The sequence below is a fragment of the Rhineura floridana genome, chromosome 9 (genome assembly GCF_030035675.1).
Source record: "Rhineura floridana isolate rRhiFlo1 chromosome 9, rRhiFlo1.hap2, whole genome shotgun sequence".
Taxonomy (NCBI): Eukaryota; Metazoa; Chordata; class Lepidosauria; order Squamata; family Rhineuridae; genus Rhineura; species Rhineura floridana.
The window spans coordinates 52,853,672-52,873,640 of record NC_084488.1 but is presented as its reverse complement, the minus strand read 5'-3'; positions in this window follow the sequence as shown (position 1 = coordinate 52,873,640).

The following is a 19,969-nucleotide window of genomic DNA, read 5'->3' as shown; positions in this document are numbered from 1 at the left end:
GGGACTAAAGAGGTAAAACTTAAAAGGGGGAAAAATAAAATCAGCTTCAGGCTATATCTTCAGTCTCTCCAGAACAAAATGGTTTTCAAAAGTCTCTGAAACACCATCAGGGAGGGAGCAGGGCAGGCTTCTCGGGGTAGGGTATTCCAAAGCCTGGGCCCCCCGGCTCAAAAGGCCCTCTTCCGCATGCCTGCCAGTCTAACATCTTTCATTCCAGGTATGCAGAGGAGACCAGAGCCAGTTGTTCTTAAATCATGGACAAGTATATATGGGCATAAGCAGTCCCTCAGGTACATTGGTCCAAGGCTGTTTAGGGCTTTAAAGCTCAAAACCAGCACTTTGAACTGGGCCCAGAAACAAACTGGGAGCCAGTAAGTCGATTGAAGATGGGGTGATATGATCCCCATGCTGCAATCCAGTTGACACTCTAGCTGCCACAGGGCAGCATCCAGGAGTACTCCTGAACTACAGAACTGCTTCTTCAAGGGAAGTGCAATCCCATCCAGAACAGTTTGCAGCCCTATCCTTGGGGCAGCTTTCCCTTTGGCCAGCAACACTTCTGTCTTGTCTGGATTAAGTTTCAGTTTGTTAGTCCACATCCAGCCCTTCACAGCCTCCAGGCACTGGTTTCAGATGAGCACTCCCTCCCTGCAATCAGATGGCAGGGAGAGATAGAGTTGTGTGCTATCAGTGTATTGATGACATTGTACTGCAAATCTCTGGATGACTTCTCCCAGTGGTTTGATGTAAATGTTAAACAGCATTGGTGACAGGATGGAATCCTGCAGGATCCCGTAGACCAGCAGCCAGGGTGTCAAGCAATACTCTTCCAGCACCACCTTTCTGGACCTATCCACTAGGTAGGACCAGTACCACTGTAAAACTGTGCCTCCCAATCCCATCCCAGGTAGGTGGCCCAGGAGGATACCATGGTAGATGTTAACAAAAGCCTCTGAAAGGTCCAACAGTACCAACAATGAAGCACTCCCCCTCTCTGATGCCTGGCGTAGGTCATCAAGCAGGGCAACTAAAGGAGTCTCTATCCCATAACCAGGCCTGAAGCTTGATTGGAAAGGGTCTAGACAAGGGTCCAATTCATCCAGAAAAACTTGGAACTAAGCAGTCACTACCCTCTCAATAACCTTGCCTGAAAAAGGGGAGATTAGAGACTGGTTGGAAGTTGTTAAGAGATGCAGGGTCTAATAACACAGTTATAACATTCCCTGGAATTGTATCATCTTAAGAATTTACCAAGTTTCTGGAAATTCATGGTTAGTCTGGGAACTAAAGCATAGTTCTCTGAAGGCTAAATGGAAGCAGAAAAGGAAACAGAAAATTAACTTGGATAACAAGAGATAATTACATACATTCTTCCTACCTATTTAGTGTTTGAAAACTCATGGAAATAGTGCTTCAGGTACCTTTATTTTGACATCTGCAGAACCCACAAGCATGCAAGTATTTGAATACATGAGCAACTGGACTAATTAGCAAGAACTTGAAGCAAAGAAATGAAGCGAATGGATTAGTAGCTCACATGATAAAGGTATAAAGATGTAAATAGAACACAGCATAGTTAACACACTGTGAAGTATCACGGAGTGTGTTTTCCACTTGCTCCTTTCTTACACATGCATGTCTTCACATGCTAAAATTCATTTCTATATATTACAAAAAATATTACATCCCAAATCTTTCATATACATGCCTCAGTCTGGGAAACAGGCTGAATAAAAGCATAATGAAATCGACCTAAACCATGAAACAAATGTTAATAAATGATATGGCTGTTTTGCTGCAAGATTATGGGGTGTGAGAAGAATATTTATTATCCTCAGTAAAAAAAAAACGAAGCTCAAATGGGATAATCTGTACAAACTGAAGACTGTGGAACTGCAGGGGACAGAACATTTGTATCTGTTTCCATGCACAGAATATACTCATTTGGCCACAGATTATTTATACAGTGTCTAGAGTGGAATTTGAAATGATGGAAGAGGCTGCCAAACGCCATACATTGCCTTCAGGATACAGATGATACCTTTAAAGCACATGAAAGTCTAATTAATCTTAAACTTTGGTGGGTGATCTATAGAGCAGAGAACTTGGGAAGAAAGACAGGTAGGCACAATTTTTATGACTAGAGTAAGTGGGGGCTTAAGGTTTAATATGTTGTTTGGCAGTTTAAATATTAATTCAAAATAGCACATACATCATGGGGAGCTAGGCAAATGACAGGGATTCTGCAGTACTTCACAAGGACAACCTATTGTACGTGGATGTCATTATGTTGGATATTTCCTGGTAGTGACTGCTACTTTGCTCACAGTCTTTACTTTACTGTGTGTGGTCATTTTACTGGAAGAAGATCTAATGTAGATGTTTCATGGTGCCTGGGGGTCTTTCCCTTCAGCAGTACAGCTTAGCCTTCTTCCAAGCTGAGGGAGTAGGGACTTTGTTGCTTTTTGCCCAGTGTCAGAAGGGTTGATTCTGATACACCTTTTGGTACTCACACACTGACATTATGAAATGAGCACATACTTCTGGAAAAGTCACACTGCAATTGGTTTTCCAAGTAACTTCTACTGAGACTATTCTGTCAGCATGATCTAACAGGAATCTAGCAGCAAAAACAAATTGTACAGGTTACCAATTCTGCTAGAATGCCTTCATATGTATGTGATTATGAGCAACTTTATAAAGTCACCCCAAAAATGTGAAACATTATTTAGGAATCATCACTGAATCAGATCAGGTCTTTCCTTACTCCTATCAGCTCATCACTATTTGTGTGGCATTTTAACAAGCAGAAAAGACTTTACTGTTGTTGCCTGCATAGCCATTTTGCTCAGGCACTACATGGAATGTAAGAAAATTGTTGGACTGGTTAATAAAGGAAGCCAAGAAAGGACTATTCAGGGGATCCCCACTGCAGTGAGTAAAGTGGGCAAAAGGATTCACTGAGAGGAGAGCCAAGTAAGGTGGCTAGTTAGAATTAGGGCTGAACAAACTGTAGGGCATTTTCTGTGAGCATTTTAATATTTTGACGAATGTGAGCCCTGATCAAGTCTCATTCACACATGAGACAATGTCTGAGCCCTCAGTTATTCAACACTCAGTCAGGACCAGTTTCCCCTCATTATGTGTCCCAAGTTGCCACTTGAATGGAGAAGGCAACATGTACGAACTGAGCTGCCTTGAAATGCAGTTGCAGCTTCATGACCATGGTTTGCCTGAGGGGTGGGTGAACTGGGCAGTCATCCAGGGCACTGAGCTGACGGGGAAGCTTAGCTGAGCTCAGTGTTTTTTAATGTACTGTCTACAGTAAGCTAGGGTGGCAAAAAGCAAGTGCTGCGACCTTTCTCCAAGGTTGTACAGGTAGTTTAAAACGATCTTCCTTCAATTAGCTTTAAAGTTTGTTTCTTTTTCAATTTCCACTTTGATGTCATTCGCGCTAAGTTAACATGAGTGGAAAACAACTTTACTTTGAGGCAATGTTATGAGCACTTAGCAATTCAAATACTATATGTTTATATGCACTATGTAAATAATAACAAAATTAAACCGCAAGCTGTGAGCGGTCAGCTACATCCTTTTTTATTTACAACTTGTCTTTATTATTTTTAAAGATAAAAATAATGGACATTCTAAAACAAGGGTTCCAAAACTGTGGTCCGTGGACTACCAGTGGTCTGCAAGCTTCATTCAGGTGATCCATGGCATGTCTGTGAAGAACATTTACAATTTGAATTCTATAGAATTGCATGGAATTCTAATCATAGTGCAATTAAATACTATACAAGAAATACATGAAGCAATCAAAATACAGTTAAAAATCACACAGCAGCTAAAACAGCACTCTACAGGTGCTGCAACAGGCATAAAAAAATCAACCAAGTCCTATTCAAAGCAGACCCTTTGAAATGAATGAACCTTAGTTGTATATATTAACATTAATGGGTCTACTCTGAGTATAACTAGCATTGCATAACACCAATTCAATGATCCACCAAGAGCCTCAGCAATTTTCCAGTGGTCCACAGGGAAAAAAGTTTAGGAACCACTGTTCTAAAATAAAGAATGCTTACCAAAAGATAGGACCTGCTACAAAAAAAATTAAAAGTAAAACCTGTGATGGCTGAGGAGGGAGTAGAGGAGAGCTTGTAGCAGCAGCCATTTTGTGTGTGTGTGCTAAACACAATATAGGCCTACAAATCCATGAAAGTCATCCTTTGAGATCCACTCATACCACATGACAGAGATTTCATTGGGGTCCTAGAACTGGAGCAGGAGCACACTGAAAGCAGAGCAGCAAATAAAAGGTAGCTTGCTGTGGGCCCTTTTAATAGTCATGGCTGGGTCCATTACACTACTATGTTTTGCAATCTTGCACAAGCCATACAACTTGATAACACTGCAAAGCTGCAGGGCTGCCTGGGGGGAGCAACTGGGGCAATTTGCCCCAGGTCCCCACAAAGTGAGAGGTATACCGACCCTGCCACATTGCTCACCAAAGTTCTTGGTATTTAGTTTAAAGCTTTCATAAAAAGAAGGAATGGTATGTTAGAATGTAAGATGACTCTAAATCACAACATGTAACTGTGACATAATGGGACCTCTCCCCAGCCATGATGAAGTAAATATTTTACATAGCTGTGTATGAAACAGAATAGATGCTAATTTGAGGCTTAAGCTGGCTGTAAAATGTATCCTTGGAGGCTGGAAGGGAGGGACCTACTTATTAGCTAGGCCTGAAGCCCAACTATATGGTAATCTAAACCAATCACAGTAAGATAAAATCTATATATCTGGGCAGCAATAGAAATAAGATTGATCAGGCAGGCCAGGGTATTTGGTCCAGGCCAAATACCCCCCAGTTACAGACCTTGTTGTAAGGAGAGAAAGAATAGGAAAGGCTTTAAGGAGGGATTCTGTGGCAGAGTAGGTGGCCTGTTCTTGTCACAAAAAACTGCAGCAAATCAAGTTTTCTATGCATTCATTCTAAAGTGTTGACAGAACTTTAGAACCTACAGTAAAAACTTGAGTGACCTCAATAAGAGAGTTGGGAAGCAGGGTGAGTAGGTATAGATACCCCTTAACCTCAACGCTCGAGAGCCAGTGTGGTGTAGTGGTTAAGGTGTTGGACTACAACCTGGGAGACCAAGGTTTGAATCTGCACAAAGCCATGAAGCTCACTGGATGACCTTGGGCTAGTCACTGCCTATCAGCCTCAGAGGAAGGCAATGGTAAATCCCCTTTGAATACCACTTACCATGAAAACCTATTCATAGGGTCACCATAAGTCAGAACTGACTTGAAGGCAGTCCATTTCCATTTTCAACCTCAAGGCACAACAAGTCTTGAGAAGACACACTTTAATCATGGCACAGCGACAGTTTTTGGCTGCTTTTCGAGAAGTGAGTGGAAGAGAACCTGTAGACAGAGAATACATCATTTTTGAGATGACAAATGGTAACTTGATGATAAGATATCGATATACTATCATACTATATGTGGCAGATGCAGATGAAGCCCCAGGCTGGATGGATGCCCACAACTGTGAATTTGTGAGAACTGATGTGCACATAAGAGCCAGAGAGGCAAGAGTGGCAGCTTGGTTGGGAGTCATACCACAGCATCTGCCAGGAGTGACAAAGTATGGGTTATTGGCTGTAAGAGCACAGATCCCTGGGTTGATGAGGGTAGCTACTACACCCTATTGACACCAGAAGAACTGCCAGGAGTAGTCAACAGGAATGACTTGGCACAAGATTATGAGATCCCGAGGAGACAATATCTATTGCTAAGGCAATATAGCTTATTTAGGGAAATGTTGAAAGAAGGAGCTGTGACGCTAGTGGTAAATACAGCTTTGGAAGCCTTACCTGATGACCAATGTGAGCAGAACAGCTTGAGACTGTGTTGACCTGAGCACAGAACACTCTAGGCTTGGATCCGCTAGGGTGCACCCAGAGAACATGTGTGAGAGTGTCATCAAATGAGAGCCTTAGTGAAAGTACCACCATATTATCCCATATTTCATGAGCAAAGAGCTGCTTGGGAAGCGAGGGGCCAAGCAGTAAGTGCCCCTCCCCCATCAAGGAAGAGGACGCTGCTCAGTCACAACACCGTCAACCATAACCGCACCAAGCTCATCCATTAAAACTACAGAAGTAAAAGCTATGTATAGCATGCACACCCAGATGAAGAGGGTGAAGAAGTCACAGAAGACTTTAAAGATGAACAGTTCCCCTGAAGGAAGTCCAAGGACTGACCTAACATGAAATCAAGACCCACTACCATGTTTTAAATGGTCCTTCCCTAATGAATAATCATAAGTGAATGAAAAGGCACAAAAATGCCCTACCACAACCAACAAGTGTCTGAGGACAGTTAACCAGAAATTGAAATTTGCTATATTAATTAAGCCATGATTAAAAGTGACGTAATTTTCCAGAGTATATGAGAAAACATATCAGAAGCACCAGTGCCCTGCAAAGCCAGAGCTGGAAGCTTAAAAAGATATATAAGAACCAGAAGGAACTCTGCAGTACCATCAGTGATGAGTAAAGCCCTGTGTTAGGAATATAATAACATAAATGTTAATATATTTTAACTGGCTATAACAGTTCTCTCATATGATAACACCCACTGCCTTTGGGTGTATAAGATTGTAACCCACCTGATGCCTAGTAGTTGAGACCAAGTTTTCTCAACTATCTCATTGAGCTTGTAATTCCTGAATCTCCCTGGAGGAGTCAGAAACTGCAGCTTGCTGTGACATTCCTATGTGCAAGAAGTGACATGGAAAAACTATGGGGTTAACATGAATTCTTGCTATGCTAAAGAGAGCATTTAAGAGCATAAAAGTATTTTTCTATATACATAAATGTATGGATTTATAAATGGATATTAATAGGTAAAAGCAGTTCCATATCCTGTCAGCATGTAGTGCAGAGCCAGCTCTATAAAACAGATTGCAGAGGTCTACTCTAAGAAAAATAGAACCTCCTTTAGTTCCTTGAAGAGAATCACCAAAGTGTTCAAGGACAAGTGGCCCACAATAAGCCATGTTTAGTAAGATATGATACCTAATGTAATGAAGTATGATTAAAGCACTATTTATTTATTTATTTATTGTACTTATATACCGCCCCATAGCAGAAGCTCTCGGGGCTGTTTACAGTAACTAAAAACATTAAAACAAATATACAAATTTAAAAACACATCTTTAAAAAACAATTTAAAACACAATTTAAAAATTTAAAACAATTTAAAACATGAGTATGAGTTTGATCAATTCTCCTCCACCATTTGACTTTGTTGTTTGCTTACTGCAGAAAGAATCCAGATGACTGCAAATCAGATACCCAATGGAGATGTATTGATTAGAAATTTATTATGGGCAGAAGATTTTGGAGACCATGTGGCAAAAAAGCTTATATAAATATATGTTGTTATGTGCCTTCAAGTCGATTATGACTTATGGCAACCCTATGAATCAGTGACTTCCAATAGCAACCACCCTGTTCAGATCTCGTAAGTTCAGGTCTGTGGCTTCCTTTATGGAATCAATCCATCTCTCGTTTGGCCTTCCTCTTTTTCTACTTCCTTCTGTTTTTCCAAGCATTATTGTCTTTTCTAGTGAATCATGTCTTCTCATGATGTGTCCAAAGTATGATCACCTCAGTTTCATCATTTTAGCTTCTAGTGACAGTTCTGGTTTAATTTGTTCTCACACCCAATTATTTGTCTTTTTCGGAGCCCATGGTATGTGCAAAGCTCTCCTCCAACACCACATTTCAAATGAGTTGATTTTTCTCTTATCCGCTTTTTTCACTGTCCAACTTTCACATCCATACATAGAGATTGGGAATACCATGGTCTGAATGATCCTGACTTTGGTGTTCAGTGATACATCTTTGCATTTGAGGACCTTTTCTACTTCTTTCATAGCTGCCCTCCCCAGTCCTAGCCTTCTTCTGATTTCTTGACTATTTTCTCCATTTTGGTTAATAACTATGCCAAGGTATTGATAATCCTTGACAAGTTCAATGTCCTCATTGTCAATTTTAAAATTACATAAATCTTCCGTTGTCATTACTTTAGTCTTTGGACATTCAGCTGTAGTCCTGTTTTTGTGCTTTCCTCTTTAATGTTCATCAGCATTAGTTTCAAATCATTACTGGTTTCTGCTAGCAGAATCGTCTGCATATCTAAAACTATTGATATTTCTCCCTCCAATTTTCACTCCTCCTTCATCTTGGTCCAATCCCACTTTCTGTATATGTTCTACATATACATTAAACAAATAGGGTGATAAAATACAACCCTGTCTCACACCTTTTTCGATTGGGAACCAATCCATATTCTGTCCTTACAGTAGCCTCTTGTCCAGAGTATAGGTTGCTCATCAGGACAATCAGATGCTGTGGCACCTCCAATATATATCCCAATATAATTCAGGATTCATATTGGTACATGAGTAAAAGATATGACCTTAAAGTAAGTTCTCCCCATATATGAAAATGGGATGGAAAGTGGCTCATGCTCCTGAAATTTAAGAGAGTGAAAATATATAATCATTGAAGAAAGCCCATCCTAAAGAATTCATCCAGAAAGTAATAATTTCTAAGCAAGATTTTTGCCTCCAAAGTCCCTTTGGAAGTTCACCAGTATTATCTGATATTATGATGGAAACCCTGAATTCAGATTTAGAATCTGAAGTGCAGCAGATCGTAAGGAGCTGTATAAAAGAGTAGCGAGGTCATAATTAGTGAATTAAAGATAAGGCTATAGTGATGCATATTTCCTCTTATAATTGTAGCTAAATGTAATGAAAGCTGTTATAATGATTTCTTTATAGGCTCAATACCATATATATGTAAAGTATTATCAGGTTTCCCTTGTTGAATTGAATGTTTTAACGTGTGGATATGATTCAATGTTAAGACATAAGTAAACAATTGTATCAAGAAGATTCCTCCCACAGCAGCTTTCCTGAAGAAGAGGATGAATCAGCAACCCCCAACATAGATGGAAGAAGTGAAGACACCAGATTTTTATGGCCAGTGTGTTATGTTCAGCCCACCATAAGCAGTAGTATTGTAATAGACTAAAAATCAATGATGATATGTAGTCCAATTTCACATGTCAATGATTTCAGCAAGTGAGGGTATAATGGGCTATCCCAGATAATAGCTTAAAATATGCATAAATTATGCTGAAATCAACAGCCTCCATTGAAACATTGTTTGAAGAGATGTCAGGTGATGTGAAAGCTCTATGTGGAGTGTTTGGTCAGTGACGACTGTTTCAAAAATTCAAGCCAACAAATGATATTTCAGTCACTGAGATATGGAACATGCATAACTGAACACAGTTTTAAGTATATATACCTGACATGAGTTTGTGCATGGATACATTTCAGTGGAAACTTCAGACTTGTAGGTTTTTTACTGGAACCTCCAAATCCACAAGATACAGACAGATGCAAAAGACATAAACTTAGAATTAAAGAATTCTGAACCAGGAATTTGTTTTGAGTACCAGAATGTACGGTAGCTTTCTTCATTTTAGCACAATAGTTTAGGTCATGGGTCATTTTATTGTTGCTATTGTTAAACAGAAACCCTTGCCAATCTACTGTCACCCACCCAGACATCTACTATTAGATTCAGCTCTACCTCATTCCTGCCTCTAAATTAGGATGCTGTGTATTTCAGGCTACTGCAAATGTGCACAAACAAGTGTAACCATATGCAAATAGCACCTAGAACAGGGGCTGTTTCTTTTTCAATATAACATTGGAATTGCTAAGTGCAGGTTATCATATACATTGTATGGTATCCTACAATTATGCTTCTTTGTATTAGGAAGCAATAGATGTTTCATGCAGTAGAACAGGGATGGCCCTCCAGATGTTGCTCGACTCAAACTCCCATCAGCCCCAACCAGCATGAAGTCAGACATCATCTGGAGGGCCACAGGTTCCCCAACCCTGCAACAGAAAGAGATCTACAATTTTACTGTAATGCTTATTGTGGCACCATGCCGCTTATAATAATATGTCTGTTTCAATATCTCAGTGAATAGCATTTTCCCAGAAGCAATGCTAGATCACTAACTTAAGAAAATTATTAATATAAAACATGAAAAAGAAAAGGTTTATCTGTAAAACAACTCTGAAATATCTATACAGCCCTGCCTTTGCGTAAGATTAAGCAAACAAGAGCATGCACTACTGAACAAAAGGGAGAATCTTTTATTCATTATTCACCAATCTCTAGAGGTCGAGTACCAGAGTCAGAGTTAACCTATTTTCTCATGCAAATTATTGAATGCTTTGCTCAGAGGAGATGCAGATTTAACAGATGCACAAATACACCATCCAAACAGCAGCAGTTATCTACCCAATTTCTGTTTTTAACCAGTGCTTGGGTGCACAATGGTGATCATTGGACTCAAGATATTTTGACAGCTACAACTTCAGGCAGAAGGACTGAATATTCAGCTATGCTTAATTGTAAATAGATGAACATACAGCTTACCAAAACTCCTTGGCTCCATACTGCTCATCATCAAACAAAGCATTATTTTTTTTGTTCAAGCATGCATAACTTATGGTGCAATCCTATACATGTCTTTTCTGAAGCAACTTCCATGGACTTCCATGGAGTTTACTTCCAGATAAAGGAGCATAGGGTTATAATCAGATTAGTTCTGATCTTTAAACAACATAATTCCATGAGGATGCTTAAAATAACTCTGAAGTATAGGCACAGAATAATGAGCCAAACATGGAATTTAAGTATCTATGTGTCCAAGCAGGGCTGTGGAGTCGGTACGCCAAACCTTTGACTCCGACTTCGACTCCAACTCCTCTATTTTTCTACTGTCCAACGACTCCGACTCCACCCAAAATTGCTTCCAACTCCACAGCCCTGGAAAGGGCTGTAAATGTCTTTTTAAATTGGAAGCTCTCGTAGGAGCATTTTTATCACTGCTTGAATATGCGCTGGTCTTGGCATCACAGCATTTGTCTTCATCTGGGTCCTGTGTCACATACTGACACACAAAATGTTTTCCATCTTGAGTTATGGTGAAATGCTCAACTACAGCTGGCTTTATGGGAAGCTTCTTTGACATTTGAATTCATATTTTAAAAAATTTGTCAATCAAAATTTATTTTGAAGCCGGAGTCGGAGTCGGTACATTTCTACCGACTCCAACTCCGACTCCACCCAAAATTGCTTCCAACTCCGACTCCACGACTCCAACTCCACAGCCCTGTGTCCAAGTATGGAATTTTTGTTGAAATGGCTCTGAAAAATTAACATTTTCCCCAACATTTATCTTATTCTTACACCCAATAAAAGACAAAACTAGATTAGGCTGCAGCTTTAGAGTGAGGTACAACAACTGCTGCCAAAGGACTGAGCAAGCTTTTTAATTCCATACAATTATCCTCCAGCAGAATAGAAAGGGAATGATTAGCTGTTGGGCTGAATAAAGCTCCTATGCAATTTAAAAGACTGCATAGTTTTTCACCAAAAAAAGTGATCCAATCAAAAGTTTCAACCCACTTGCTATCATTCTGAGGAAAATATACAACAAACCTTTATACTGAACATTCTGGTAATGAGGTTCTGAGAGAAATTAGAGTTGTACATTAGATCAGCCTTCTCCAAACTGATGGCCTCAAGAAGTTGTTGGACTACAATGTCCATTAGACTCAGCAAGTATGGCCAATGGTCAGGGATGATGGGAGTAACAGTCTAAAGAATCTAGAGAGTATCAGTTTTGATCTGCCTATTTAAGATTCATAACCTTCCAGGGGACAGACTGAATATGCAGTCACCTTAATTCTTTTTAGGATTAAAGGTGAGGATTACTTGTGTTTCCTGAGGCAAGGAACAGCTGGTTCTAGGACAGCTGGCAAGTAACTGCTGATCCAAGATCCAAGTAGCAAGTGTATACTCCCAGTTTTTTGCTGTTTCTCATGGCCTCAGCCCTTGAGAGACAAAGCTCCGAAATATACTATCCACAGATATATGCACATTCATTTATGAGTGCAAGGTGCTTATTGCTAAAGGATTTGTACATTGCTTGTTATATTTTTCCTTGGGGTGAACATTGCATTTATATAAGCCAAGTAAAGATAAAAGGTGGCAATCGGGTGAAAAGAATCAGTCTATGGCAACTCTGCTATTCAGCAGGAATAGACGGAGGCAGGAATTAGTGTCTGAATGGTAAAGCAAGACTTTTAAAAGATTGGCCCTATTGGGGGGGCACCATTTCTGCTCCATTGCAGGGAGAAACTTGTCTTTGGAGCAGAAGCGATAACTGAGGTATTGCATAGTTCAAGGGTGGTTTATCCTGTCCTCTGCAGAACACAGGAAACAACCTCTTTCATGCTGTCAGTCTATTCCACAGCTGTAACATTGTTTCAAACACTGATCTTGTGTGCTTTTGGTGACACACACGCATTCAGAATTCATGCAGGATATGTATTCACATTATGTATGTCATGGGTAGGGAACCTGTTGCCTTCCAGATGCTACTGGACTTCAATCCCTAACATCCCTGACTATCCCAGGCATTTGATAGACTAAGATGTTGTTTGTATTAGTGTGTTACCAAAGCTTTCTGTGGAGGTGGTTGTTGTTTTATTATTCAACAATGTTGCAAGTCACTTGGAGACCTTTGGGTAACAAGCTGCCCTGGGCTCCTGCTGGGAGGAAGGGTAGGATACGAATCAAATAATAAATAAATAAATAAATAAATAACAATTTATTACACAATTGTGGAATAATGGTATTGACTATGCTGCAGAATAGTTTCTAATGGACATGAGGAGTGTCTCAGTTTGCACAGGATAAAACAGTGGGAGGTGAAATATATCCTAGCAAAATTCTGGGTGTGTTCTATGTTTTTAATTGACCATGCCCACCTTTCCTTAAGTGGAGTAGTTAAGCATAGCAGGCTGAACACATGCATCTTTGACAGGCCAAGTTTGCTTTTTCCAACAGCTAGAGGCATTGCTTAAGTAGCAACATATTGTAATCCATCTGATTTTACATCAAACAGCAGTTTCAGATTCCACTGTTAATGCGCCCAAAATAGAAATAGAGCATAACCTCCAGTTTGAAACAAAAAAGGCTATCTTCACCATCATATGACTCAACCAATAAAAAGGCTTTGAAATTAATAAAAATAAAATTGACACAGATTTCTACTATGAATGAGAGAAATATAATTTTTTAGGTTAGATTCTTTGTAGAAACAGTAGTAACACAGAAAAGAAGCAAAGTAAGAACACCAACAAACATATAAAAATGTGATTCTCCATCTTTGCAGTTGGCAGTTGTTGCCACCACTCACCATATGCTCAGAGGCACATGTTACCAAATTCTTCCAAGCTACACAGGAAGTGGATTGGACTGTGAAAGACTAACCCAAATGGTGTTTGCATTTTTACAAATTTGTAGGGCAGTACAATATCTCAGAGAGGAGGTCAGGTCTCCTGCTCCCCTGGTACATTCACTATAGCTGCCCAATTTCCCTGCTTTTTAAAGTTTGATAGAAATATCTGGTGGTTATAGGTACATTCTTAAACCACAAGTTTTTTTGCCTATTAGTGAATACTAACACTAATACATTTCAATCCTGCCCTTCCTCCGAGAAGGAGTGCAGGGTGTCAAACAAGGAACAAACCACTTAAAACTTCTTAAAAATAAAACATAATTTTAAGAAAATATTTAAAAATATCTTAAAAAGTAATTCCAACACAGACACAGACAGGGATAAGATCTCCACTTAGAAGGCTTGTTGAAAGAGGAAGGTCTTCAGTAGGTGCTGAAAAGATAACAAGGATGGCGCCTGTCTAATATTTAAGGGGATGTAGTGGCAACTAGTGGGGAGAAACAGAATTATGCAAAGTTTGTGAAATTGACCCAGTAATTCAAAGGAAAATGGTTTAATGAAATGATCCCACCCAACTTGTGTTTCTTTGAATCATTTCACAGCATATTTAGTTGGGAGAAGTCCCATTGACCTGATGGTCCTTAGACATGCATAGGTCTGCACTGTTGATCTCTAATCCCCTCCCCCAACATTAAAAAAAACAGGCAAAGGATGCCTTTTAAACTTTTGAAAATAGCATGTTGCAAGACATTTCTTTTTCAAAGAACGTGTTTCCTTGTATACGCTCAGGATTAAAAATAGGATTGGATGAAACAGCATTCTGTGACCTTATATTTTTAACAAACTTGGTTCATCCACTATCTTTTCTTTGGAATGTTATTTAAAATTCCAGTTCTCAAATACCATGAGCTGTTGTGGAGTGATCCTCCCACTTTATAGAAGTTTGTGTTTCTCTGTAGATACTAAATTGCTGCCCACAATAATGGTGACCCCAGTGAACAGCAAAGGAGGCACCACTCTTGGTCCAACATTTTTGGCTTCCTATAAGTTACTGGGCCCAATGGAAGATGAATGACTTGGGACCTAGGTACTTGATAGAGTACCTTTCCCCATATCAGCCACCCTGGACTCTTAGATCAACAGAGGGGACCCTTCTTATCCCAGTAGGAAGTATTGCTCTTCGAGAAAGGCTTTTTCGGTAATTGTGCCTTGACTTTGAAATTCCCTCCTCCAGCAGGCACAGATGGCTTTATCTTTGATGAGCTTCCATCACCTAGTTAAAACACATCTGTTCTCCCAGGCTTTTTGAAGATCTGGTTAAGCCCATTCTGGAGGTCAGGATTCTCTGTATTACACAGCTGCTGCTTCTTAATCTTGCCATCTTTTTTCCAAAGTTTACCACCTGCATTTTATTTTAGGATCTTCTCTTCTTTTTATGTCAGCTGAGATTACAAAAATACAACATAAATTGTTGCACTCCTTTTCACTTCTGAGAAGCAGCTTCAGAATTATCAGCCTAATTTGACAATTGCAAGGCAGTTTTAATGCCTCTGCAGCAAAATCAACTAGATCTTGACTGTGACATGCACTTTTAGTAATGAATTCAGTCTCTACAAAGACTGGGAATGTTTATTGTCATTTAAAGATGTAGTTGTGTGACATCTCATATATTTGAAAACCTATTGAATGCACTAGGCTGTCTTCTGGTTCATATGAATAAATATACTCATCCTCCTGTTTTTCAAATTATATATATATATGGAGTTTCCAGGACAAACTAAAGCTGCTTGGCCTTTCAATAGCCTTAGTGTCCTCACTAGACGCCAGTTCAGCAAATCGCATTATTGAGCAACGTATTAATGATATTGATGCTCAATATTCCAGATCTAGGGCTTGCAATACTTGCTCCCCTATGTTCTTTGATCTTCAATTCTCATTTCCTGCCCATGCATCCTATTTGATAAATCTATCTATTCCAAAATATCGTATACTCTTTTCAAGAGCGAGATTCAACTGTCCCCCCCCCCGCGATTTTAGATGGCCGTTTTAAAGGCATTCCCTATGCAAATCGCATCTGCCCCTGCTCAAACTCTGAAGTCGAATTATTGGTTCACATTTTTCTTTTTTGCAACCTTTGTCATGCTGAATGGCTTAGATTTATTTCTCCCATAATTAATTGTTTTCCTGGAAGATCAAATAACTGGTATGTCCAACTTCTCTTATCCGATGCTGATAAGCTATGGCCAGAAATGGTTGCTAAATTCTTAAACTTAATCCAGTTAAGACGAAAGAATTCTTCCTTTTAAACTGTGTTTTTATAGGATTATACTGTTATATTAATATACTATGTTTTTATTTTTTATGTACCCTGTTGAATTTTTTGTACGACAGGTCTGTGACTGTCTAATAAAATTCATTCATTCATTCATATATATGTCAGTTTTGAAAGCAACAAACAGAACTTCACTCAAGCGTGCTCTGGCTCCCTATAAGGATTCCGTTAATCACCTAAAAATATATATGAACGTGATTGTGATTAACAAAACAGAGGTTTTTATTGTATTAACAAAACATTTCAGCTTCCGCCTTCATCAGCTGCTAACATACAAATGCTGTTACCAAGGTGGCAGTTATAGAGCTTTGAGGATGGAATGCTCAGAGGGGCTTCGTTTGCAGAAGCTAAGTAGTGGTACTGTCCTCCAGGACAGTAGTGCCAATGTGTCCAGAGAGTATATCCAAAAGTTCTCCCTTTTGGTCAATGCTGCTGGCATCTCTATTGCTGTTATAGAAAAGTCCAACAGGCTGTGACCCTCGATGTTAAAATGCTTTGCAACTGGTTGCTCCACTTTTTTTGTTAAGATTGCCGACTTGTGGTTCCTGAAGTGCGTGCGTAGGTCAGTTGTGGTTTTTCCTACGTATTGGATATGACATCCTGGTCTTTTGCATTCGATGACATAAATTATATTGCAGGACCTGCAAGTGATGTTCTGTTTGATGTAATATGTCCTGCCTGTCCTAGTGCTTTTGAAAGTAGCTGTCTCCCTGAGGTACACACAGGTTATGCAGCCTTTGGAATGACATGGATGAGACCCAGTGAGAGCTGTACTTAAGCCACCTGTCACCAATCCTGGGTCTCATCCATGTCACTCCAAACGCTATATCACCTGTGTGTACCTCAGGGAGACAGCTACTTTTACAAGCACTAGGACAGGCAGGAGCTATTACATCAAACAGAACATCACCTGCAGGTCCTGCAATATAATTTATCTCACCGAATTCAAAAGACCAGGATGTCATATCCAATACGTAGGTAAAACCACAACTGACCTATGCACACACTTCAGAAACCACAAATTGGCAATCTTGACAAAAAAGGTGGAGCAACCAGTTGCAAAACATTTCAACATGGATGGTCACATATATATATAAATGCACGATGGGAAGGTGATAAAGTATTGGGCGTGGTAGGTGTGATTTTTAAAATTCAGAATACATTTTTTGGACCCAGGCACATTCCCATATTTATAAAACTGCAGCCAACATTACAGACTGTAATCTACTGAACACTGAAATTGTGTTTTACTACTTTGCTAATAGTAAAACTTGATCAAGAAATACTGAGAAAGCAGAAGAAAAAGGGCGAAGTCTTTTGAGGGAGCAAGTGACATTTGGATGGTGGAGTGGGAGGAGAGAACAAAATACTCCACACAAATTAATTTGGCAGTATGTTTCTGAAAACCAGTTGCTGGAAGCCTCAGGAGGGGAGAGTGTTCTTGCACTCAGGTTCTGCTTGTGGGCTTCCTCCAGGCACCTGGCTGGCCACTGTGAGAACAGGATGCTGGACTAGATGGGCCCCTGGTCTGATCCAGCAGACTCTTCTTATGTTCTTAAATAGGTGCTACCTGCATGCAGTATGGGTAACCCTGGGGTCAGACTCTCCTTCTTCAGGGAATGAGGCTGATGATTTGGGAACTGCCCTCAGGGCCAACCCCAGATGTACATATGAAACCAGAAGCACTTTTGCAGGAGGAACCCATTGTGTCAATACTCCTCTGGCCTGAGGAGTTTATGTTGCCTTCTTCTGACTCTGAGAGCTCCAGCTCAGGAGGCATAGTGGGATCATAGTCTCCCCCATTCTGTCAGAATCAATGACTGCTAAAGGAAAATAGGTCCCTTTCAATGAAGAGATTTCTCTAATGGAACATAGAGCTAGCTACTAAGACTAACCGCAGGTCATATTTAAGATTCAGTCTGAGGATGACTACTGATGAAACAACATTCAAACTCTGCTCTTAAGAGTTTCCAGCTTCAGCTCTGTGCAGAGCTGTCCAGGGATGCATTGAAACGGCATCTTTGTACTGCTGAGACTATTGTTCAAAAGAGACCAGGGAAACTGATGTAATTTGTTTTTAATTATTATTCTGTTTTTGTTGCAGTGCACACTCTGTCCTATTCATGAACTGAGTCCCCAGTCTGTTATTATTACATTATTGTAGTTGATAACATTGTTGAATACGGAAACTAAAATAGCCCCTGTCCACATGTTGAGGTTGAGCCCTCTCATAAGAGTCATTTTGGGACAAGATCATCACAGAAAGGGACCACATGACTAAGCAAAATATATTTGAGACTCCAGAACTTGCAATTCTGGGGATTTTTGCAAAGGACTGAATTGTCTATCTACCCTAAATACTCAGTTTTAGTCTTAGTAGAAGCAAAAGCAATAAATATAGCCCAATTGAAAAGGTCAGTGACTATCTATCAAGGGTTGGCTTAGTAGGCTTTGGGACTATTTAATGGACAAGGTCACCACCAGATAGTGATTATTAGAGGTTGTGCGAAACTGAAATATTTTATACAATGTGATAAGGCACACTTCTGAGGTGTATCAATCATACATCTCAGATTTAAGCCCCCCAAATCATTGTAAGACTTTGTTGTCCTACAAAGAAAAGATAATTAAACATAGATTTTATGATTTTTATTCCCTGCAGAGTCCTATGCATATTTATTTGGGAGCAAATCCCACTGAACTCAACAAAGTCTTCTGAGTACACATATATAGGATCATGTTTTAAATTAGTTATATATATATATGACTAATCATTTTCTTTAAAAATTTCAGGCTATTTTTAGCTTATGTTCACTGTATATTGCAAAATTCAATATAAAAATAGAAACAAGAAGTCTTGTGGCACCGTAGAAAGACTAATAAATTGATTATGGCATAGATTTTCATGGACCATAGTCCACTTAATCTTATGCCATAATATACTGTCAGTCTTTATTTATTTTATTTATATCCTGCTCTTTCTCCCAGTAGGAACCCAGTCTTTAAGGAGACTATATTTACTATGTTCTTTGTTGTTTTTGCTACAACTGAATAAGATGACTTCTGCAAATCATAACAATCAAATTACTAAAATCAGTATAACTAATTCATATCTCCACATATACAAGCATAATATGTGGAAATATAATACATTTATGTTATTGTCTGCCAGGATAACCATAGGATCTGTCTTATGGAAGAACTCAGTCTGACCCTAGCATCTTGTCTCTGCAATCTCCAAAATTTTCCAGGATAGCATGTAAAGCAAATTCAAGAAAGCTGCAGAATGTGCTTCCTGACCTGAGTTTACATAAATTAACATGAAGGACTCCTGTCAACTATGCATATTGGTGTGAGACCTCTGAAAATGCCTTCAGAGGTCTCATACCAATATGCATAGTTTTACTCCTTACAGAAGTCTGAGACACTGCAAACTACTGGTAAACACATTATACGTACTTTAACACCCATTAAGGTTTGCAACCACCTCCCAGAAATGTGCATATGGAAACTTTTTACACACCATACATAGGAAGAAATTTAGTAGCTTATTTAGTCTGGTCTGATCAACCCTGGTCAGCCTAAGTTGTTCCACTCCTAACTCCTTTCTCCCAGTATTTCTTGCCTCCTTTATGTTTTTGTTATTTTTATACTCATATTAGTTAGGGCTCCAGGAAAGGCTGAAAGCATGCACATATCCTTTCATCATAAACGTTGTGTAGATTTCAAGAAGTCTATGATGGCTCAGCCAATATCATAAGGTCTATTATACAAATCCATAATACATCTATACTCAAAATGCTGTGTACAGTTGTGCACTTAAACAAAGATATTGTAGAGCTGGAAAAGGTTCAAAAGAGAGCAACCAAAATTATCAAGTGGCTCGGTCAACTCTTTTGTGAGGAAAGGTTATATGTTTGGGGCTATCTAGTATAGAAAAAAAGACTTAAGGGTGGGGGCAAATTATACATGCTGTGGAGAAAGTGTACAGCATTTCTCTCTATGTCTCCCGTACAATTTCTTTCTCATAATACTAGTTTTTTCTCTCCCTCATGCAATACTACTTGAACCTGGGATCATTCAAGCAAGCTAAATGTTGAGAGATTCTCCTTCACGCAACACATAGTTAAACAATGGATTAATTGCCACAAGGTGTACTGATAGCCACCAACATACATGGCTTTTAAAGTGGATTAGATAAATTCATGGTTG